Below are 24,961 nucleotides of genomic sequence, written 5' to 3'. Positions count from 1 at the left end.
TCTTGGCAGGAAATTGCAATCAAATCATAGACCCATTCATTGATGGTAATTCCTTGACTTCCTTTATATCATCTAAAGCTCATAAATTATTTTTGCAATCCTTTCAGCATAGGCAATTGATAGATGCATGGAGATTATGCACATCTGACACAGTCACTCATTGATCTCCTTTTCATTTCCCATAACATTTCTCAATCCATTTAATCTGCAGAAATTGTCCCTATATTATTATATGATCATGCCCACGTCTTAATCTCATTAGATGTACAAAACAACTGTTTCCAGGTGATGCTGTTTTAATAACTCGTTGCTACTTGATTCTGTTTTTACTTCCTCTTTTACCTCTTTTTTTTAGGAATAATTTCTTTTTAATTAATCTGAAAACTTCCCTTTCATACAATATGAGATGCTTTTAAGGCTGCAGTCCGTGATTGTATTATTATTTAAGTTTCCAAAAAACAATATATTGCACACAAAAATACCACAGACCTTTTTGAAAAGGTAAAGAGATTGGAACATTCCTACTATACTACCAAGTCGAAAGAATGCTTACCGGGACTCATAGCTACTAAACTTAAGTTTAATAAGGAGTCTAACAGGAATGCTTCTCTGCATTTGCTGAAATCCAGTGCAAAATGTTATGGTGGTCAGAATAAATCTGGCAAATTACTGGCAAATTATCTTAAAATTAAAAAAACTAATTTAGAAATGAGTCGATAGTTGATGATCAAGAGCTACCCAAATACAAAGATTCTGAGGTTCTGCAAGAGTTTTATCATTTTTAAGAATCCTTGTACACACCGGAGTCCTCTCCTACAGATTATGTCATTTTGGACTATCTCTCCTCCATCAAAAAGTCGTTTGAGGCTCACCTGAACTTTGAGTCATTGGAACTTGATATTTAATTGAAGGAATTGCATACTGCATTACACACACACAAAAAAAAGATAAGGCCTCAGGACCAGATGGTTTTACTATAGAGTTTTTCTTATATTTTTCTCATCTTCTCGTTCCCAAGTTACATAAACTTCTAACTTCTTTTACACAGGCAGGTACTTCTTCCGGTTCCTTTTTGGAAACCCTGATTTGTCTCATACCCAAAGAGGACAAAGACCCATTTTTCTGTAGAAATTATAGACCAATTTCTTTAGAAAGTATTGATTATAAAATCTTTTCAAAGATTTAGGCCATGAGATTTGAGTCATTCTTCCCTGATCTCTTGGGTAAGGAGCAATCTGGTTTTGTCAAAGGGCTTTTCCTGCCAGACAATACACGCTTATTTTTTGACATATTCTCTAAAACCTCTCACACGTCTGAGTCTATGGCTGCTATTGCATTAGATGTGGAAAAATGTTTGATACAGTATACTGGCCTTTTACTTTTTCAACACTTAAATGGTTTGGTTTTGGTCCAAAAATTGTTAATTTAATTTCTCTCCTTTATTCAAATCCTAAGGCGGCAATTTTTGTGAATGGCCTTACTTCCTTATATTTTAACTTGAGAAGAGATGTTAGACAAGGGTGTCCCCTATCCCCTTTTCTTTTTAATCTAGCTTTTGAACCTTTTTTTCTAGAATCCGCCAGAATCCGAATATTTTTGGGTTTGCTTCTGAAAAGACACACATTAAACTAGCGGCTTATGTGGATGATATTTTATTTTTCTCTTGAAACCACACTCCTCCCCTCCTACATTCCTACAAGAAGTGAATGCATACTCTTCTGTTTCAGGATATAGGTTAAACAATGATAAATGTGAATTATTACCCTTAACTAAATTTGCCTTTAAAGATAATTCTAAAATAACTAATTTTAAATAGAACCCCCAACATATAAAGTATTTAGGTATGTACTTCTCTACATCAATTAAGTCGTCGATCTCCATTGATTTAGATAATGCTCTTTTTTAAAAAGTGTGCCTTGATAGACAAATGGTACCCTCTGTCCCTTTCTTGGTGGGGGAGATTAGACACTATAAAGATGATGTTATCCTCAGGTGCCATACCTCAAACATTTTTTAAGAAAATTAATTCCTTATTATCATCCTTCTTATGGAGTCATAAGAGGGCCTGTATGTCCTTAATAAAACGCACACGTCCAGAACTGGGAGGGGGAGTCAACTTTCCGGACTTTCCTAACTACCACAAAGATTTCATATTGCGTCAATCCTCTCAGTGGTTAATGAGGCTCTTAGCTAATTCTCCACTTTGGGTCAGACTTGAACTTTCATACCTCACTCATTTTTCCTTTCAAGAACATCTGTCATTTATAAGGAAACTGCAGAAGATATTCACTCCCATGGTTAAGCACACAAATAATCCCCTGACATGGTAGCATTCCTAAATTACACCATGTGGCACAACAAACTCATAAAGATCAAGGGTAAGCCCATCTACTGGAAAGCATGGAGGCAGAAAGGTCTACTATGGGTCAACCAGCTAGTTCAAAATTGAACAGTCATATCTTGTCTTTCCCTCAGGCTCAATCTCAGTTAAATCTCCCTCCCTCATCTCACAATATTTACCAGTTATTGCACAATGCTTTGAGTCTGGCTATTGATCAAGCTAGTCTTACTCCTATTTCATCTCCTATTACTACCAACCTCACTTGTACTTTTCTAGGCACATTCCCCAAAGCATCCACCATGTATGCTTACCTACGTAAATTAAAGGTGACCAGAGACAAAACCAAAGTAGAATTGGACTGGGAACGTGATTTCTTGCAATGTTCAATATGACCTCTTCCTTGTCATACCTATAATGTTTTATGAGTTGTGTCAAAATTAACCACCCATTTCCTCCCTCCACAAAAACATGTAATAAACAAAAACTAACTCCCCCTACCCTTCTACAGGCTCTGTGTTACATTTCTATATGCGTTTGATAATCAGCAATACAATATGTACATTTGCATAAAGTGACACAGTTGCAACCGATAACATTTGTAATATATAATGATCGTACAACATCCCGCATGTTGCCCATCTTAGTTTTGTCAGCGACACCACTAAATGTGAATTGTTCCTTCCATTATACCTGTTCATCTGTAGCCATAAATTCTTCCAATATTGCATTCCATTCCAATGAGACATGTTTCTTTCACAGTCCCCTGTTCCTCTCTTTTAAGTTCAGCGCCCTCTGCTCTACCCCATCTAATTACTTCATTGTACCAGTCCAACACTGATGGTGTTTTTGTGGTCTTCCATCTCATGGTAATATTTTGTTTGACCAGAATCAAAACCAGATTTTCAAATTTACGAACATGCCTTCCTTTTTTATCTCTGGGACCTGATCCTAATAGACAATACACCAATGGCTCACTACTCCTCACTGGGGCAAAGTCATTCACCATTTTGTGTACTGCTGACCAGTAATGTATTAATCTCGGGCAGTCTCATAACATGTGTAGTAAAGTCGCATTTGGGGAGTGGCAGCGGGGACAAACATCTGCGGTATCTGGGAACATTAAACGTATCTTTTTTTTTTTTTGTCCTCATTGCCCAAGTATACCAGAGCTTTGGGTCACAAGTCCCAAGCAAGAAAGAGAGGATTGAAACTACCCCAAAGTCGATATATTGGGATGGATCACTCAACACCGTGCCCACCTTATTCAACCATCGGTAGCTGATTCTTTGCGGCCCTTGCATGCCACTGTCAGAATATTAGGCAATATGGTATAGAGGCCTAATCATCGGACTATTTTAGATTTAACCCATTTCTCAAATGGAACCCAGAAACTGTTTCTCTTACTTATTGAAGATCTATCTAAAACATTAGTATGTTGTATAGAGGCCAGCGATTCTACTTTACAGGGAGGTACCGCTTTCACCCATTTTTTACATATTTCCCTACGGGCTAATGATATGAGGAGAAAAATCAATTTATTTGTATTTTTTCTCTGTAATGTATAGTCAACAGGAATTCCCCAAAAAATCAAAATTATGCTTACCTGCAGCGTCTCTCCAAGTATAACCAAAATTATATTACTCACATCCAACCAAAAATCCTGGATCATCGGACAGTCATAAAACATGTGGATATCGTCGCCTTTTGCTTTATCACATTTAGAACATTTAGGCACTGCTCCATTACCTATTTTGGATAATTTGTAGGGCGTCCAGTAAACCCTGTGGAGACAAAATAGGTGGTTCTGCCTTAAATTTGCAGGCCGTACTGTGGAATATAAAGTAGTACAAGATACTTGCCATAATTCTTCCAACTGCTCCCCGGGCAAGCTCTTCACCCACAGTACTTTCGGCAGGTTAAAATCACCATCACTCAGCTCCACCAACAGCCAATATCCTCGTGACACCTCTTTTTCTGGTTTACTCCAGCCATCAGTGATGATTCCAGATTATTGTCCTGACCTGCACTGAGTCCCTCAGTACGACTCCAGCTCAACATTTGGAGATATTTAAATCTTGATAATCATCCATTCGTTAGTATTTGGGCCTCCTCCCAGGAGATTAAAGCCTAATTTTTTTTCACCGAACCCCAGAGCAGGATACCTGCTTCTTTTAGTGGCTGCACCAAACTGTCTTTTGCCATTCCGGGGATCTTGATGAGTCAAAGATTGGGGCCCTACAGCTATAATAACTGACCTTTAATTCCCTCCTAACTTTATACCAGGTTGTGGCTAAGCCCTGCAGAGTTTTTAATCGAATCTTTTTAAAGTAACAAGGGTCCCCATATTTAAGTAAAAAATCAGTGTCTCCTCCGTTTACATTTTTTAGCATTGCTTTATACATTCTGCCTATATCCGATTCCTCTGGAACTTTAAACAAACTTTTCCCTCCTTTTACCAAGACACCCATGCGTAGTACGAAAGATCCGGCAGCTTAAGTCCTCCTTTCTCGTATCGCCTTCTGAGTTTCTTCCAGGAGATCCTCACTCCTTTGGAGGCCCATATAAAGCTTGAAATTTTGGACTGAACCTTTTTAAGCCATTCTTCCTTAAAGGCCATCGGAATGTGTTGGAATAAAAAAGTAATTTTTGGAAGGATAGTCATTTTAATGATATTCACTCTTCCGTAAATTGATAGTGGGAGATGTGACCATCCCAGCAGCAATTTCCCTATTTCTTTACTGACACTCTGGAAGTTAGTTTCAGGAATTTGCTTTACATTCTGTACTATTTTTATACCCAAGTACCTCATTTTCTCTTTGACATATTCTACACATGTGTCAATATTCCAGACCATAATAACAGTTTTACGCTGGTTTATTTCATAGCCTGAAATCTTGCCAAAACCTGCAGCAAGCTCATACACTACTGGTAAGGCTGAATCCAAGTTCGATGTATACACTACCAGGTCGTCAGCGTATAGGCCCACTTTCTTTTCCCAAGCTCTTACTTTAAACGGGATGATTTCGGCATGCATCCTAATCTTTTCCGCTAGGGGCTCGATATAGAAATTAAAGAGTAATGGGGATAGCGGGCACCCTTGTCTTGTCCCCCTGCCAATGTTAAACTTTTTTGATATTCTTCCATTTATTGATATTTTTGCAGATGGGGCTTTATACAATTGCATTATAGCACTAAAAAAATTTCCTCCTAGATTACATAGTCTCGAAATGTCCTCCAAATATCGCCAATTCACGCGATCGAAAGCCTTAGTCGCATCAACCGTGATTACTGCCAAAGGCACTTTGTCTACCGTGGCTAGATTGATGGCGCCTATGAGGTTGTATCTAGGATATTTAATATTTGTCCCTCTCACAAACCCTTTTTGATCCACCCCATTCAGCCTATATGCTAAAATGTTTGAGTATAACTTGTAATCGGAATTTAAAAGCAAAATAGGCCTGTAAGAGTCGCAGCAGTCTGGTGGTTTATCCGGTTTTAGAATGAGCGTAACAGTGGCCTCATTCCATGAGGGAGGGATTTCTTCCCCCTTTTCAAATATTGCAGAAAATAGTTTCTTTAAGATTGGGTCTAAGACTTTCTCTAATTTTTTATATAGTTCCGTAGGAAGGCCATCCGGACCCGTCGCTTTATTCGATTTCCCTAACTTAATAGCCGTCACAATTTCTTCCTCCGTTAATTCCTCATTAATACCCTTCTTCTGAAACTCTGATATTTTAAGCGGGAGCTCTTGGTATAACCAGTCTAATATCTCGGCCCCTGTGGTGTTCAAGTCTTCTGTATATACTTGTTTAAAATAATTTAATATTGTATCCTCCCTACTAGCCTCCACTTTTCTTGGGCCACCTGCTGTCTCATAGTTTATCTTGTTTATATAACTTCTGAGAACTTTTTTTAAGGTAGTTCCAAAAACAGTACTGCTAAAAAACCCAACATTAGTCCCTGCTAAAGTGACTGCAGATGAGGAAAATATTTTAAGCACTAATAAATATCAGATGCTGGCCGAGTATACTGAATTTCAAGAAAGGGTGAGCATAAAAAGAGAACGAGGACAAGCAGGGCCTGGAGAAGGGGTACTCTCAGAAATAATGGACCTACAAGTGAGCCAGTGTCAGCCCCCGATTCAACTAGGTACTGCGCCACAGCAGGTTGTGTCCCTTCAGATTTTATATCAAAAAGGAGAAGAGACAGGAGGAAACCAGATGGTGACCGCAAGTATGGGAGGAGTAGATGTAATCCCAGCAGTAGGTACGCAGGAAGGAAATCAATCTCATCTACCACCTCTGATACAATCCCATCGGGGGCAGAACCCTAAGCCACAATCACAGCCTCTGCCTCCGTCTCCGACCTTGCCTCCGCCCCAGGCGCTGGCACATTCTTCATCTCTGTTGCCGGTGTCGATGCCGCAGCCACAGCTGCAGCGGTCTACATTACAAGACAACACTCAATCAGTAGTAGAGCTTATTCAGCTACTAACAACCGAAGTATGAAGCAGATTTGAAATCTCTGAGCAGTACCAGAAGGAGATCAGGTCGGTATGTGATAATCTGGGAAGGAAGTTAGATGAGGTGACTACCAGAACTGCACAGTTGGAAGTGAAAGTGAAAGAACTAACTTCTCAAACAAAAGCTAATAAAAGGGAAATTACAGACCTTAAAGGGAGTGAGAGGGTATTGAAAGAAAAAATCGAATCGTTGGAAAATAATCAAAGGCGATGTAATTTGCGGATTTTGAAGATCCCGGAGGGAGCAGAGGGAGAAGACATTAGTTCTTGTGTGGTGCATTTGTTTAAAGAAGGTCTGCAAGGGAAATGGACGGAAGAAGAACTAATGAAAGATATACAGAGGGTGCACAGAGATCCTTATAGGAGGAACTTGAACAAAAGTAAACCGAGGAAAATACTGGTGAACTTCCACACATGTAGCTTGAAAGAGGAAATCCTCCTGAAAGCATTAAAACTAAGACTTCTGACAGTGGATGGAAATGATTTTGAGATCAGATCAGACATCTCACAAATCACTGCAAATAGACAGTGGGAACTAGGAAAACTGATCAAACCATTTAAGAGCTTGGGAGTGACGGTACAGTTAAAGTTTCCCGCCAGCCTGCGTGTTATGTTTAAAAATAAAATGCAGAACTTTCGTAGAGTCGAAGATGCAGAGAGTTTCTTAATATCAATCTCTGAGACAGCCGCTACTGAGAATACGGGACGGGGATACGTTTTCAGTTTTTTAGATCTGATTTCTTCTAGAGTGTAAGAGTGTAAAAAAGTGTAAAACATAGAGAATCACAGCATAGAACAGAATAAACTTTGAAAGTATGCTTTCAGATAATATAGGCACGATAGTTAATAGGAGTAAATCTCCCGAATGGGGGCCTCTCAAGGCTTTGAGCCATCAAGGAAGAAGAGGAGGGTTTCCCGAGGGGAGGGGGGTGGGGTTCACAGGGTGCTGCTAGTGCACGGGTGTGGGAGCCGGTGGGAAAAAAAGTAAAAAAAAAGTTTGTCCTCTATATATAGCTTAGCCCAAGATATAATGGAGCTGGAGAGTTTAAAAAGAGATGGCAGATAGTCAGAAGCCACGTTTAGAATTTCTTTCTTGGAACGTAAACGGTCTGAGAGGATCGCATAGGCGGGAGAGATTGCTGCAGTACTTAAAGGATGCATCAACACAAATTATTTTGTTACAAGAGACGCATTTAACTTGTAAGGAGATGAAAGAGCTTTTTGAGAAAAGGAAATGGTTGCGAACTCTGAATCGTACGGATCAGCAGCTCACAATAAGAGGGGTGGTGATATTGATAAAATCAAATGTCCAAGTCGAAGTAATGGAAAGCAGAGTAGATAGGGCAGGCAGATGGGTAATTGCGAAGATTAAAAGCCTCAATCAGTAATACACAGTGGTTGGGTATTATGGGCCCAATACTGATGACCATCTTCCGTTTGGTCAACTGGTCTCAGAGCTATTGGATTTTCCAGACCCTGTCATAATGGCAGGAGATTTTAATGTGGTATTAGATGGTAATTTAGATCGTTCCACTAAAAGTAGGAGTAAGGCGCATAACAAATCAAGGTCATTAATAGTTAACACAATTAAATCTTTAGGGTGGTGTGACATCTGGAGAGAAAAGAAGGGGCTGTTAAAAAGCTTTACATTCAATAACAAAAATATGGACATCAGTCTAGAATAGACTTATTTTTAATAAACCAATGTATAAAACATCAAGCAGGAGACGTAAACCATGTGGGTGCACATTTGTCAGACCACTCCGCCATTTTTATTTATTTATTTATTTATTTATTTTACAGATTTGTAAAGCGCATGGCTGCCCGTAAGCGTCCCAGCGCTAGTGATAGAAATGACAGAAATGAGGGAGGGAAGCATTATGGGAACAGCCAGGTCTTAAGTGCCTTACGAAATGAGAGAAGATTGGGCTGGGCCCGAATGTCTGGGGGCAATGAGTTCCACAACTTGGAAGCATTATAGGCAAAGAGTCGGCCTCCAGAGCGGGCCTTCTTAATTCTGGGTACAGATGCCAAGTTGCAATGTGAGGAACGGAGAGTTCTATTGGTTTTGTAAGGGGTGATAAGGTCTTTTAAAATTGGTGGAGCCTTTCCCTGAAGAATTTTGTGGGTCGTACAGAGAGCCTTAAATTGTACTCTTCCTGGATGAGCAGCCAGTGCAGGGCTTTAAGGGCTGGTTTGGCTGAACAGCGGCTGTGGGTTCCTGTAAGAAGGCAGGCGGCAGTATTTTGTACTGTCTGAAGTTTTGCTAGTACTTTTTTGGGGGCCCCCAGGTAGAGAGCCTTGCCGTAGTCTAGACGGGACATCACGAGGCCCTGAATCAGGAGTTTTTGGGATTGTGCTGGGAGTAAGGGCATAATTTTTCTGGCGGTCCGTAGAAGGCCATGGCACACGCCGGGCGTTTTCCTTGCTTGGGTGAAGAAGTTGAGAACTTCGTCCAACCAAATCCCTAGGCTCTTGATTTCCTGTTTAGGGTTAGGTGGTATGCCCATACAGGGGGGCCACATGGACTCGGGTTGAAAGAGTGACTGATTACCTAAAACCATTATCTCTGTCTTATCACTATTAAGTTTAAGATGTGACATGTTCATCCATTTAGTGATGTCACTAAGACATTTATGGATATTGGTGTAAGATTGGTCTTGCTGACTTAGGGAAACCACCAATTGGGTATCGTCAGCGTAGGTTAAAAGCTTGATCCCAAATGGGGTGACGATTTTCTCAAGGGGGGACATGTAAACATTAAAAAGGGTCAGGCTCAGGGATGACCCCTGAGGGACCCCGCAATGAATGGCAGTGGATTTGGAGATGAAGTTACCATCTGCTACCTGAAAGGACCTATCGTTCAGGAAGGATTCCAGCCAGGACAAAGCCGTCCCTTTAATTCCCAGGTCTCTAAGCCTATGGACCAGTATCGAGTGGTTGACGGTGTCGAAGGCTGCGCTCAGGTCCAGGAGGATCACTGCCACTGATCCTCCTGAATCGATGATCTTTCTTGCCTCTTCGACAACCGCCAACATCGCGGTCTCCGAGCTCTGGCCAGGCCTAAATCCCGTCTGAGAGGGTTCAAGGAGGCCATTGGTTTCAAGGTGGTCGGAAAGTTGATGGTTAACACATTTTCGGCGATCTTGCTGATGCCTGGGAGCAGGGAAATCGGCCGAAAATTGCTTAGCTCTAGTGGATCTAGGTGCGGTTTCTTGATTAGGGCTTTGACAATTGCTTTTTTCCAGCTAGGTGGAACGACACCATGAAGAAGCGAGGTGTTAATCAGGGTTGCCAAGTAAGGAAGAATGCTAGGAGCAACTGATTTTAAGATGTTGAAAGGCGCAGGGTCAGATGGAGATCCACTTTTGATTGAGTGTAATATTGGGGAGAGAGTATCTATTGTCATGGGGAAGAATTGAGTCAACTGATGTACTGTTGTTTGGGGAGTGGGACTAGGCGGGTTAGAAAGGGGGGGAGCGTCGGATGTTTGTAACGGGAGGGAGTTGAGAATGTTCTTAATCTTAGAGTTAAAAAATTCAGCAAGTTCGTTACACCGGTTAGCTGAGGGCTCCACCGGCGGGGGAGGGTCCGGTGCTTTAAGAAGTTTTTTTGCAATTTGAAAAGTCTCCCTGGATGAATTAGCAGATGATTTGATTTTTTCTTCGAAAAAGTTGGATTGAGCAATTTTGAGAGCCTTTTTATAATTAAGAATAGTATGTTTATATTCTATCTTTTTAATAGGGTCGAAGTTTTTTCTCCACTCTCTTTCCAATTTTTTACAGATTTTTTTCAAAAGACGTATTTCCTGGGTGAACCATGGGTAGGTAGTTTTACCCCGGGGTTTACATGTAGATTTTTTCGGTAGGGTTTTGTCCAGTGTCTCTCAGATCCATTTAGAGAACTCGGAGTCGGCTTGGGCGGGGTTTGAGACAAGTATAGGAGGGGAACACTCTAGATTTTGCTTCCATTTTTCTGGGTCTAGTGTGGCCCAGGGGCGTGTGGACTTGTTAGGTAGAGGTTTAGGGCACGTGGTGTTAGATAGCCCCCAGTTCAGTGATATCAGAAAATGGTCAGACCATGGTAACGGGGTGCGATCTAAGGTTGTGAGATCAACAATGTTGGAAAAAATGGGGTCCAAAAGGTGTCCCAATGAGTGGGTGGGTTGTCTGCTTTGTAGCCTAAGCTGGAGGGTTTCCGCCATAATGCTAACTCTGTTTCCACAGAATACAGGGGTACAACAGCGGTGGACTATGGATCGCACCATATTGGCGGACGATTTTTTAATGGAAAGCCTGGGTCTGGAGTCCCAAGAGGTTTTTGATAACAATCTGGGAAGTGCCCCCTTAGGTATAGTTTGGGACACGTATAAAGCCTTTTTAAGAGGAAAAATTACATCGGCATAGGTATATAAAAATAGGCAGAGGAAGGCGGAAATCCAAGATTTAGAAAAGAATATTCAGAGTTTGGAATATATGATACATAATAATGAAATAGGTTGTGAGGAGGGCCAGGCTTCTATCCAGACTCATAAATCAAATCTGGTAGCAGTTCTAGAAAAAAGGTTACAAGACAGATGGCGTGCTGGTAATTTGGCACATTTTAATTATGGGGAGGGGTGCGGCAAGCTCCTTGCTTTAAAAATAAAAAATGGCCAGGCGAGAAGTTTATATAAACGAGCTAAACTATGAGACATGGGGCCAGGGAGGCTGTCCCCCGCATTACACTTCCAGACGACTGTGAGTTATACTCCCTCACCACCTTAATCTCGGTCAGGCCACCCTCGTTACCATGCCATCATACGAGATCCCCTGATAATGTCACCTGTGGCGGTATTACCCCACTCCCCCGGGGGGGTATACGAGGGTCCAAAAAGCATCGGACTAGGACGCTGGCAGTTAAGGGGTCAGACAGCCTGGTAATGGAGCCTGGCTTTCTCATCAACGCCAGGTCCCTGATCAAAAATAACGTTGCTTTTAAGGAGTTTGTATCACTAAGGGAACCCCCCTGGGTCTTTATAACTGAGACCTGGGGTTTGGGATCTGCCGTTCCGGATCTGGTTGATGCTATCCCCGAAGGCTATGCCCTGGTTAGAATGGACTGAGAAGGGCGTAGAGGTGGGGGGCTGGGAATTCTCTGTAGGGACGGTTTTACGTGTCGTATAGACCCCCTCTTCTCCCCCTCGGATACATTTGAAGCTCTATATTTCTCCATACAGTTTGCCCCCACGTCTTCCTTCTTTGGCATTCTGTGCTATAGGCACCATGGCCCCAGGGCCTCATTTGCCCATGACATACTTGAAATGTTAGAGCCCTTTATCAATAGGCGTAATCTAACTCTCCTGGGTGACTTTAATTTTCACCTGGAGAAGGCTGATGACACTGACATGATGGCTCTAGTGGAGAGCCTGAATGCCTGTGGGCTGAGCCAACTGGTAGATGGTCCTACGCACCTTGCTGGTCACACGTTAGACGGTATCTTTTCCAACGATAACAGGTTGGGGACCGGAACGCGATCCCTTTAACTTGGTCAGATCATTGGGCAGTTCCTTTCCGTCGAATCAGACCTTCTTCTGTCCCGACTCCGAAAAAATAGCAATTCATGTGAAACCAGAAGAAATTATGGAGAGGTCAACAATAGTTCCATAGACCCTTTTCTGGCAGAAGTCAATTTCTCCTTCTTTCCAGACTCCAATGCCGCTGCTCGAAGTCTGTCCATTGCATTAGGTATGGCTATGGACACTCTAGCACCTCCTAAAAAAATTACTCTGCTAGGAAGAGCCCCTCTGCCCCCTGGTACTCTGAACGATTGAGAATGCTTCGGCAGAAATGCAGACAAAAAGAAAGAGCATGGCTCGCCCAACCCAACGCTCACGAGAAGAGCCAGCATAAACAGGCCTTAAAAGAATACAAAAGGGCGATAATAGAGGAAAAAAAGAGCTACTTCAATAACACCACTTCTGCGCTGAAATCTTCAAGAGAGCTCTTCAAAATCATCAACTCCTTATCCTCACCCAAAACCGCTAATTCAGTGGTTGAGACACAGGCACTATGTGATAACATTGCGAACTTCTTTCACACAAAAATAGCTGATATACACACTGCCCTAGAAACTCTAAATTTGGAGCTGAACACCTGGCCAACATCCACCTCATCTTTGCCTCATTCTCCGGTCATGCCTGTGGTCTCGGAAGCAAGTCCTTGCTCCCGTTTGACATACTTTCCTATGATGTCACTGGTAGAGCTTAACAATCTCCTTGACGCTACTAAGTCTTGTTCCCCCTTAGACCCTTGCCCTTTAAAAACTCTCAAGGCATGCAGAGAGGCTGTCCTTCCTTCCTTACTGGAGATCATGAATATGGCCATTACCGAAGGGATTTTTCCCGTAGCCTGGAAGACCGCAGTGGTTAAACCCCTGCTAAAAAAGGCTTCCTTGAATCCCGAAGTCTTGAAAATTTTTTGGCCTATTTCTTTACTTCCGGCCCCGGCCAAAATACTCGAAGCCCATCTCAATCGTCACCTGACCTCATATCTGGAGAGTGAGAATCTGTTGGATGTCTCCCAACATGTGTTCCGTGTGGCCCATAGTACAGAAACGGCCCTCACGGTTGTTGTTAATAACATCAGATCAGAGGTTGACAGAGGTCAAACCGCACTGTTGGTGTTGTTGGATCTAACGACAGCTTTCGACACCCTGTCCCCTTCAATCCTGGTCGACAGGTTGAGAGCGATAGGGGTCGAGGGCAGCGCTTTGTATCCCCTTTCCTTTTTTCTGCATCAGAGACAGCAGAGAGTTAAATTGGGCAAATTTCTGTCTCCCTCCCAGGCGGTGCAATGTGGGGTCCCACAGGGCTCGGCTCTGCGCCCTGTACTATTCAAAATCTATGTGACCCCTCTCACTAAAATTGTAAGATCCTTTGGGTATCAGGTACTCTCTTATGGCAGTGGTTCCCAAACTTTTTCGACCTGTGGCTCCCTCGACCTAATTGACAGTTGGCCGTGGCTCCCCATCATGTCACTTTTTTTTACCGGTGGGTGGATGTAAGCCCATTTTTAGGTCTCGCTTGCAGGCAGCGCGGTATGGTGATGAACACTTGTGTCTAAAAAAAACCTCTAAAATGGGGCGTTTAGTCCACCCATTACTTAACATTTTTTGGCATCCTTATCACTCTTTTTTTTGCTGCCTTCTAATTCGGCGGAATATTTGAGGCTTCACTTCGTTTTTTTTGCGAGCGCATGACCAAAGTACAGATTGATTAATGTTAATTAGTGTCCACTGGCTGCTCGTGCTGTGATTAATGTACCATTTCTTTTTTTGGCTTTTTATTTTATAGCGTGAACTCGACTTGAAGGTATCTGCGCTTTACAGGAGCACCAGTTACATTCCACAAATTCATATTTTTCCTTTTTTTTAGCGCTTCAAATGAGCACTAATTACATCGAACAACTTCACATTTTTCTATTTTTGGAAAGAAAAGGTGATTGAGTGATTGGCCCAGATCCAGAGGATGAGTAGCTGATGCCGAGACTCAAACCAGATACCCCAGTTCTGAGGATGGCAGCTCTGCCTTAGTGCCACATCCTACTTCACATCCTACTCCCCCCTCCCACTCCCATTCAGTATCCTGCTACCCTCATTGCTTTTAACAATGGAGCACAGAAGCTGTGCTGCTGTACAGCATGGCTCAAAAATAATTGACAAAGCCAATAGATCTCGCATAGGTGAGACCTGATGCCTTTGCCAATGCTTGTTGCTCACAGCAAAGTGGAACATTTCACAGAACACCGGTTATTCCCTTCTAGGATTCTAAGAATGTTTAAACATGTTTTATTTCCTATGATTCTGTTGTAACTGGTTGGTCGGAAGCGCCCCTGCAGACTGTCTCTCAAGGTTAGAGGTCGCGGCCCAAGGTGATAGTGCCTCCCCTGCCAGTGCCTTGGGAGTGATCCCCTCTGCTGACTTTGTTTCCAGCTGAGCGAATGCCCCCCTGTTCCCAGGGTGATTGGTGAGAGCGCCTCTGCAGTCAGTGCTCGTGCTTCCATCCTGCTGTCCCCCGTACGATTTCCCACTGATTAAATTAGCTTGCGTTTATTTTTCATTTTCAGTGTGCATTATTTTTTAGTGAGTAGTTATCTGATGGTAAAAGAAAAAAAAATACAGAATATTTTGTTTATTTAGCCATGGCTTTCACCCGCCCAAATCTCACCCATTGTGCATTGCATCTCAGTACACATACATTTTTTAAAGCACTTTGACCACTGCCTTGAACCCACAAGAGAGACCCAGAGTACGTGTTTATACTTTCCATATCAGGCTAGGACAAAAGACGGACTTCTGTAAAATGCTAAGTGCTGTTACTTTGATTCTCTCGCTGAGCATCAGTTTATAACACAGCATAACACAACTAAATACCATGTTCGGTGTAATAGTTCTACAATAGCAAACACTCCACAAATGTGAGGAGTTAATTGACCGAAGTGGCATTTACTGTTTGAGCGCAGTAACACCATAGCGGCACTGCTGTCATCCATCCAACCCGGCTGGCCAGAGGCCACCCCTGCTTTCAGTGCTATCAGATGAGAGCGCCTCCTGCTGACGCCCCTCCAGGGGAGTGCATCCCCTGCTATTAACATCCCTAGGTGAGCACCCCCCAGGTTGGGATTCGTTGAAGAGTGGCACATCCAGCAGTGGAACTGCATGGGATCGAAGGCTTTGTCAAGGAGATGTTTAATTATCACATCATTAGCTGCTACCTCGGCACAAGCTTTCCCAAATCGTGCGCGGCGCCCCTGGCAACTCCTAACGGCGCACCAGGGAGCCGCGGTGCACAGTTTGGGAACCACCGTCTTATGGCGATGATACTCAGATCATCGTCTCCACTTCCCGACCGACACAAGACTCTGCCCCTAAATTTAGAGCGTGCATGGAAGCGGTATCATTATGGATGATACGTAATCATCTTAATCTTAACGGAGAGAAGACTGAAGTCTTGGTCTTTGGAGGGAGTCATAAATTGTGGAATGAAGATTGGAGGCCTGTCTCACTAGGGGATTGTCCCCAACCGGCACAAGCAGCCAGGAATTTGGGCGTAATACTTGATTCGGCCCTCTCATTTGACCTTCAGGTCAACAAAACAGTGGCCACTTGCTGTACTATCATTCGGACACTAAAAAAGATCACCCCTTATCTGTCCCCTGAGGCACGCAAACAGTCAATAGTCACCCTGGTATCTTCCAGGCTCGACTACTGTAATGCGCTGTATGATGGTATTAACAAGAAATCGATTTAGCGCCTCCAGGTGGTTCAGAATACCACCGCTAGGCTGGTTCTCAACCTGCCTAGGCGCTCATCGGCTACCAGGGTGAGAAAAGATCTCCACTGACTGTCAATCCAGGCAAGGATTTCTTTTAAACTCCTCTGCCTGGCCCACAGGGCGGCATTTGGATCAGGTTACGAAGAGATTAAATCTCTAGTTAGCCCCTATATCCCTTATATCCCAGCAGATCCCTTCGCTCATCCACCAAAAACCTGCTCACCGTCCCTAGATTTAATAAGTTGAGATGGGAAGGCTCCCAAACTGTGGAACGCGCTCCCGCCTGAACTGTCCAGCCAACCCTCATTGGTGATTTTTCGTAAACTTTTGAAGACATGGCTCTTTTCCCTGGCTTATTAACGATTACTATATCTCCTTTCTGCTTTGTTGTGTTTATCTGTCTGTTATCTGCACTTTGATGCCCCTTGGGGTTAAGTTATGCGCATTATAAGACACCCATTCATTCATTCATTCATTCACATTAAACTTATCTTGTGTGGGGTTAGGTAGGCACGATGGACAATCATGAGCTGAATGAATTTGAACTTTGGATTTCTGGATACCTTTCTCGGGTAGTCCAACAGAGCGCCCCATTCTCCATCAGTGAGTACACGACCTATGTCAGTATTTCAATTGTCACGAATAGTCTGAAGTGATACTGCAGCATGCGATCTAATCCCCCAGTACAACCATTTTGTCAAATGACTGCTGTTACCCATCAAGTATTGCATGCGGACTAACTTGTGTGTTGGAGGTTCCGTCCTTTCTGGGGCCCAAGCTGATCGAATATATCGGGTGATATTTGCATGAAGAAGAAATAATGTGTTCAGCAACCCCTGCTCTTTCATGAATGTATCATGATTCATCAGAGCATTATCTGTAAAGAACATGCCCACCGTGTTCACACCCGCATCCACCCAGGCAGAGATACGCCAAAGTGTTACTGTCCCTTTTGGTAATGGGAGTCCCAGTAGGGGGATATTAGGGGTGTAAGGGGTCTGTGTCTTTGTAAATCGAAGTGCTTTTTTCCAATACAATAGTGCTGTGGGGGCACCGACAAAGGAATTCTGCTGTTAGGCAATAGAAGTGTATGGAGTTCCCCTCGTTCCCCTCGTTCCCAAGCGTGTCGAGTCATGGAGATTTCTTTCAAATTACGGCTTTGCAATGCAATACGCCAACCACTGCAATTGGCCCTATTCGTCTACTCCCTGTTCCCATATTAATTCTACTATCAGGGAATCTAATAGTTTAAACACCTGCACTGGGATCATAATGGGTAAATTGGTGAAACAATATTGCAATCTGGGGAGCATCACCATTTTGGCAATGGCCACCTTTCCCGCCACTGATAATGGCAAGGATGCTCAACATTTTATTTGCACTTCAAGCGCAGCAATAGCCCAGGTCAAGTTGCCATCCAATAGATCCTCCACCTCTCTGTATACCTGGATGCCTAGATATCTAAAAATAACAGTTGCTGTTTGGAACGTCCCGTGACCAAAGCGTACTGGGTCAGCCCGTACTGCATCAGTAAAAAAGTACACATATGATTGGTTCTCTTTAATGGAGAGACCTGAGAGCCGCTGAAATGTGGTCAAAATTGTATGTGTTGGTTTGTAGTCCTCATGCAGAATATTAAAATATAATATTAGGTCATCCGCATGTGCCAAAATAATGTGTGCATCATTTCCCACTTGTATCCCCTGTGTCCTGCCGTAGCACAGAGTTCAATAAGTAGGGGCTCTAAAGCTAAAATAAGTAATAAAGGTGAAAGCAGGCATCCTTTTCTGGTACCCGTGCTATTGTGTAATAATAATAATAATAATGATCTTTATTCGGTTTTTACAATTTGAAAAGCCATAAAAGATAACATGATATTAAGAACAATCATTTAAAAAGCAATTACATTTAGGTTTTTTAAAAATTTTACGAAGAGTAAGAAGGTAGTAAATTACGGGTTTACAAATTATTTCTATGTCTCATGATGCTTTTTAAAAAGTTTAGTACATGGTATACTGTACATTCAGAGTCCAAAAGTTGGAGTGATAACATCGCTGGGCGACACTGCCTATGGCCCCATTTTTTTAATAAGGGGATAAGCCATGTCTTTCGATGTGGGTGATAGAACTTACAGAAAAGTACTGTGTGGATGGTGGACTGGTGGGAATGATCATCACAAGGGCACAGGACCATTTGGGTGCTCCAGTTGTTTTTGTCAGGAAAAGTCACCAGTCTGAAAAATAGGTTCAGTCTGAACCTTGTTAGGAGCATCTTTTCGTAGGTGGAAATCTCCAATGTAAGGTATGGCTGAATTTTCAAGGTCTGCTGGATCAAAATTGCGTGGATGGCAGATTTTTTTGTGGCCATCGTTGCTAGTCTCAGGGAGTCTAGATGGCTCAATGCTGTTTGTTTTAGATCTTTTTTAGAAATTTCACTCATTAGTTCTGGGTTGTTATAGTATTTCTCGATCCCTAGATCATAGAGGAAGTTTCTAATGTATGTGAGCCAGGGTATTTTTTTTGCGTTATCCAACTCCATGATATCTCTAAGAATATTTTTTGTCAGGTTATTATCTTCGGATAACCAGACTCTTCTCCAAAGCATTAGGGGTTGGATTTTAATCAGGTCTTCAATGAGGGGGATTCCCAATTCGATGTGCGAGGCATAGATGGAAGTGCCTCGTGATGTTGATAGGAGGAATCGCGTAAAGATGTTTTCCTCTTTTTGAATGGGGCTGGTGTTAATGTGCCCCCAAATCCCAGCACCGTATAATGCAATGGATTGGCACTTTGCGGTGTATATTTGGAGCAGTTCGACTTGGGGTTTTTTCCCTAGTCTGTTTGAAAATTTCATAAGCGCCAGAATCGCTCTTTTGAAAAGATGTCTCCTGGCCTCAACCGCCGGTTTCCAACTTAGGGCATCATCTATCATGATGCCCAAGTAGGGGTATTGTGAGGTTCTTTCGATTCTTTGTTTTTTCAGAAAAATGGATTTTACCTGTTTTTTTGCGCCGCCTGCCACCATAACAAAGGTTTTTTTTACATTTATGTGCAGGTCCAGGGCGGCCATGAAATCTGCATATTTGGTCAGTAGTTTCTGTAGTTCAATTGGAGTCCGGGCTAAAATGACGGCGTCGTCCGCATAGAGCAGGGCGGGGATCAGGCGATCTTTTGCTTTTGGGAGGTCTCTTCCCCCCTTCAACATACACTCTTCGAGACCGTTGGTGTATAATGAAAATAGAAAGGGGGCCAGGACACAGCCTTGCCTCACTCCCCGCTCTACCCCAAACGGTGCCGTCAGTTCTCCTCTTGTACCAAACCTCACTCTCGCTGTGGCCCCGCTATAGAGTTCCCTTAGATAATCCAAAAGGGGGGGGTCAACCCCCATCTTACTCAGCAGTGACCAGAGCTTGGAGTGTGAGACACAGTCAAATCCGGATGACAAATCCACATATGTCATGAAGATTGTTCCTGTTTTTGCGAGGATATACTTAGATGTGAGCAAGGAGAGGTTCAAAACTTGGTCAATGGTTCCAAAGCCCTCCCTGAAGCCGAACTGTAGGTCAGAGAGAATGTTTTCGTCCGCTACCCACTGTTGCAATTTACCAAGGAGGACTCTGCCGATCACTTTACCCACGGAGTCAAGAAGGGAGATTGGGCGATAACACTTAACGTCTTGCCTATCCCCCTTCTTGAAAATGGGGACCATTATTGATGATGACCATGAGTCCAACAGTCCGAGTTCCATGGTTGCCATACAAACTCTTGTAATTATTGGGGTCCAGAGGTCGGGGAGAAATTTAAATAAGTCAACAGGGACCCCATCTGGACCAGGGGCTTTTCCAGGCCTACTTAGGGATAAGGCTTTTTCGAATTCTTGTAGATCGACTTCCAAAGAAATAGGAAAGGTGGCTGGATTGTGTGCAGCCTGTTGCGAATCACAGTTAGATGTAGATTGGAAGATTTTCGAAAAATGACTCGTCCATGTGGCCTCATCAATGGCCACATCTATTTTTGGTCCGCTAGGGTCGGTTAATGAGGGGGATTTGACTATTTTCCAGAAGGACTGGGAATCCTTCGCGAGTGCACTCTCGTGTAGTGCTTTCCAAAGGGATGTTTTTAGTTCTTTTTTCCTCATCTTTCTGGCAATAGTATATTCTCTTCTGAGGCCCTGGATCTTTGTTGGATCTCTATTAGTTTCTCCGAGGGCTTTCCTCAAGTTGGTTTGTGCTTTTGTGCAATCTCTGTTAAACCAGCCTGTGGTCTTTGTCTTATTTTGGTTATGAGGTCTGGTTAATAGATTTTTGACATGTTCTATAATTGTGTTGAAATTTTCTAAGATTTGATTCGCCTCCGCATTGGCATCAAGACATATCATGATGTTTTTGTGAGCGAGAGTGACAAGTCTCTTCGTAAGAGTGTTAGGGTCCACTTTATTCCATTTAATAGTAAAGCCATTTGTCTTGTGCAACTCGAGTCTATTCTGTGATAGGGTGTTGGCTATTGTTACCATCAGAGGATTCGAGTGATATAGTTGGAGACTAAGGCTGAGGGCGGAGTGGTCACTGAGGCAGTTTTCCAAGATTTTAAATGTTCCAACTCGCGGTTTTAAAGCTTCTGTAATTAATATATAGTCCACGGTGGTCTCATGGCCCCTTCCTTTATATGTTGGCTCAAATTTGTTACTAGTTTGTTGAACAGGGTTCAGAATATAGAGATCCAAGTCTAATAATATTTTATTCATAGCAGACCCCAATCCTGAGTGGGTGAAATGAGTTAAAGGAATATCTGATTCGTCTACTATTCCACAGACATCAATGTTCGGGCAGGGATGCAGATTGAAGTCACCACCCCAAATTATGTAGGAAGAATCCACTTTCTGTTTATGGTGGATATGTTCTGATAACTTATCTTGAATTTGATCAAGAATGATTAGAAATTTGTCAGGGTCCAAGTTGTTATATATGTTTACTATTGATAAGCAGATTTTTTTCCCTACAGAGAGCGTAAGAATCTGGAAGTTCGGGAGAAGGTCAGTCTTGATGATCTTTATGTCTGCAATAGTATTGGCCATGTAGATTACCAGACCCCCCTTAGGTCTACCCGAAACACTCGGAAGAGCGGGAGAGTTGAAGGTTCTATATCCCACTAGATGGAGGGCCGCTATTGCCCATGTTTCTTGAATGGATATGATTTGATAGTCGTTCAAAAAGACTGCTGCCGAACCATCCTCAATCTTGTTGCGGAGTCCAGCAACGTTCCAGAAAATCATGGAAAGCTGGGTGGGTTCAAGCTGCTGTGCAACATTATAATTATGTGGTATAGATTGTGTAGGCCCCAGGTTTGGGTGTGAGAGAGCTATTGTAGTTGATAAAGGCTCCGGTGAATTAGATGTTTGTCAATCGACCATTTCCAGGCCACTAAACCTGTTCGCGGTCGGGAAGCCTAGCCAATGTTGCCCGTTACTGGTGCCTTCATAATTAGGACCGAAAGGTTGGTAAGATGGTCTCTCCCATTGCTCCCAGTTTCCAAATCTTTTTTGAGGACCCACGATCTGCCATGGGACTTCTCGCTGCTGATAGTTTGGATTAGCTGGATACCGAAGGTTAATAGGTTCGGTAAATCGCGTTACAGGATTTGTGGCGGCAGATTCAAGCTCCCATGGTTGCGGGATAGGCTTCCTCCACATGTTATCAAAAGTGCGTTGGTAGTTGCTGTTATTGAACCTTTTCGGGTAGAAGTAAGACAGGGGTCTTGTGGCAATCCCCCCGGAAGAATTGTTACGATCCCATGAACAAATGTAGTCGGCGATGTTGGGATCCTCGAACGTAATGACTATACAGTCTCCTCGGATAGTTTTTTTCCTATAACCTACCCACGAGGTCCTAGACACTGAGGCGATTTTACTTTTCCAAGGTGGTGGGACGGGGCGATTAGTATTCAACCAAAACTGGACCTTGTTCTTTAATGACCAGTTTGGTTCTGTCCCTTCACCTGTAAGTTCGGGGACCCCCGTCATAACTACCACATATGGGGTGGCCTCAGGTGGTAAATTAAAGGTAGGCACTGGTTCGCTTGTCGATCTCGGGACATTTTTTGTTTGTGGTGGTTTAGAGTTTGTCGGTGCGGGAGTTTTAGGTGCAGGTGTTTTGGGAACAGAATTTTTAGTGGAAGTGGGGTTTATAGTGAGTGATGGTTGGGGACTAGCTTGGGAGGGGATGACCAAAGGCGTGGAGGTCGCCTTCTTATGATTGGTAGGGTTTGTCTGAGGGATCGATGTGGTTTGCTTTTTAGACTGTGGAGGAGGTTTAGTTACGGTTTTCTTTGGAACGGTATGTTCTGGATTTACAGCGGGCTTAGTATGAGGTTGTGGGGATGCGAGTTTTAAAAAGCCGCTGATTTTTACTAGGTGCCTCTCTATGTTACTAAGTCTAGTTTCTAGTGGGCGTATGTGGGAGTTTAAAAGAAACGCTATCTCTGTGGTTAGTTTTGCTATTTCTCGTTGTCTTCCTATATGTTCTGAGGTTAGTGAGTCTGGCATTAAAAAATCACAGGGATCACGCGGAACATGATGGATTGTTACCACGTTATTAGATGGGGGAGCAGGGAAATTGGTTGCGATTGGGGCATTTGTGTCAATAGACAACGTTGGATGCTTAGATATTGTGATGTTTTTAGTATGATCCAATGTGCTTTTAGTATTCCGTTTTTTTACTGCCCCCTCCCGCTTGCCTCTCAATTGTCTGGTTTCTTCGGGTGTGGGGTCAGGAAAAATGTCGGGGGTATTCTCAAGATCAGTTTCTGAGAAGGATACGGATATTTGTGAGGCTGACAAATCGACGTTGTTAGGTAGACTAAGTCTATTTGTCGTCGTCGCAGTTTGCGTTGTAACTGGGTTTACTTCCGGGGTTTTTGCTGTAGCGAGTAATCCCATTGATGAGCGACGTGCAATTGCCAGTTCCGTTGACACTCTGCCCTCAATTAAGCTTATGCTCTGATCTATAAAAGTATTCGCTTTGGCCAGAAAGTCATCCATTGGACCTAATAATTGGTCGCCTATGCCATTTTTTTTAGATTTCTTTTTCTGTCTGGTGGATCTTGTATTCATTTTAAAAGAATAGTACACCTGGGGTCGATGTTAACTGGACCAAATAATGAGGAACTCACGTTGTTTATTTGCAGATACCTGTATTGAGGGAGGCCGAGTGGTAGACGTTAGGGTGGTGGGCCGGACCGGACTCTTCCGTACTCTAACGGCCTCAAACGGCCCTGTCTTTGCCCAGTCTTAGCCCGGGCTGCGTCCCGCGCTGCGGGAGTGAATTGCCTTTATGTAGGAAGCTTCGCGTGGGCGGGGGGCGGGCCAGCAGGGAGAGCGGACCGGAAGCTCTTCCTTGGTCTTGCAGGTACTTCTGGGAGTTGAAGTCCCCGCACGCTCGCAGCCCTGCTGGTCTCTCGCGCCCCTTACCGCCTTGCCGCTGTTGGTCTTGCGTGTGCTCCAGAAAGGCTGCTGACGATGTTGTAGAGCAGCGATGCGGCACCCGCGAAGCGGGTGCGGCGAGGAGTTGGCAGGAGACCTCGTAAGCCGATGCGCTAAGTGCCCTGGTGCACTTGAGAGGTTCGTCTCGCTGGGTCAGTGTCCTCCGTTTAAGAAAGCAGGAAAGTAAGTGTCCCGCTGATGGCGGGAACGGGAACGCTTTTTAAACAACTTTGTTGGGCGGGGGGCGGGCCAGCAGGGAGAGCGGACCGGAAGCTCTTCCTTGGTCTTGCAGGGACTTCTGGGAGTTGAAGTCCCCGCACGCTCGCAGCCCTGCTGGTCTCTCGCGCCCCTTACCGCCTTGCCGCTGTTGGTCTTGCGTGTGCTCCAGAAAGGCTGCTGACGATGTTGTAGAGCAGCGATGCGGCACCCGCGAAGCGGGTGCGGCGAGGAGTTGGCAGGAGACCTCGTAAGCCGATGCGCTAAGTGCCCTGGTGCACTTGAGAGGTTCGTCTCGCTGGGTCAGTGTCCTCCGTTTAAGAAAGCAGGAAAGTAAGTGTATTGTTGTGAAATATGGGCAATCGTATATGCGGTGCTGTGGGGTTGGTATATAGCAGTTGTACCCATGTCACATATTTCTCCGGAATTCCAAACTTTAGGAGAGTGCGTAACATGTACTTCCAATGTAATGAGTTGAATGCTTTACATAAATCTAGGGAGATACAAACCTGTGTAGTGGCAGTCGCGGGTGTAGGTGACATTACCTGGTGTAGCCTCTAATATTAAGGGCCGTACTTCTTCGCGGTACAAACCCGCATTGATCTATGTGGATCAGATGAGGTATGAACTGGAGAATCCTATTTGCCAACAATTTACAAAAAATCTTATAATCCGTATTTAAAAGTGAGAGGGGTCTGTAGCATGCCATGTCTTACTGTCTCTGCCCGGTTTCGGGGGTGAGACCAGTGTCGCTTGTAGTGTAGTAGGAGGAAGTGAACCTGTTTCCAATGAGGCATGGTACAGTCTCTGTAGGTGGGGGACTAATAGGTATGAGTATGCTATATAAAATTCAATGGGCAGTCCGTCATATCCTGGTGTTTTGTTACGGGGTAGAGCCTTTATAGCAGCTCTTATTTCTGCATTTGTTATAGGCCTCCCTAAGTCTGCTTTGTGGTAGTTTAATAACTGTGGAAATTGCAGCCCCATGAAAAAGACTCGGAGTGAGCTCCATCAATCCCCTCCGACGCCGCTTACAGTTTTTTGTAGTAGCATTTAAAGGCTGTGTTTATTTCTAACTGAGTATGAGCAGTAG

The sequence above is a fragment of the Lissotriton vulgaris genome, chromosome 6 (genome assembly GCF_964263255.1).
Source record: "Lissotriton vulgaris chromosome 6, aLisVul1.2, whole genome shotgun sequence".
NCBI classification, from domain to species: Eukaryota; Metazoa; Chordata; class Amphibia; order Caudata; family Salamandridae; genus Lissotriton; species Lissotriton vulgaris.
Note: the sequence above shows the minus strand (reverse complement) of the source record.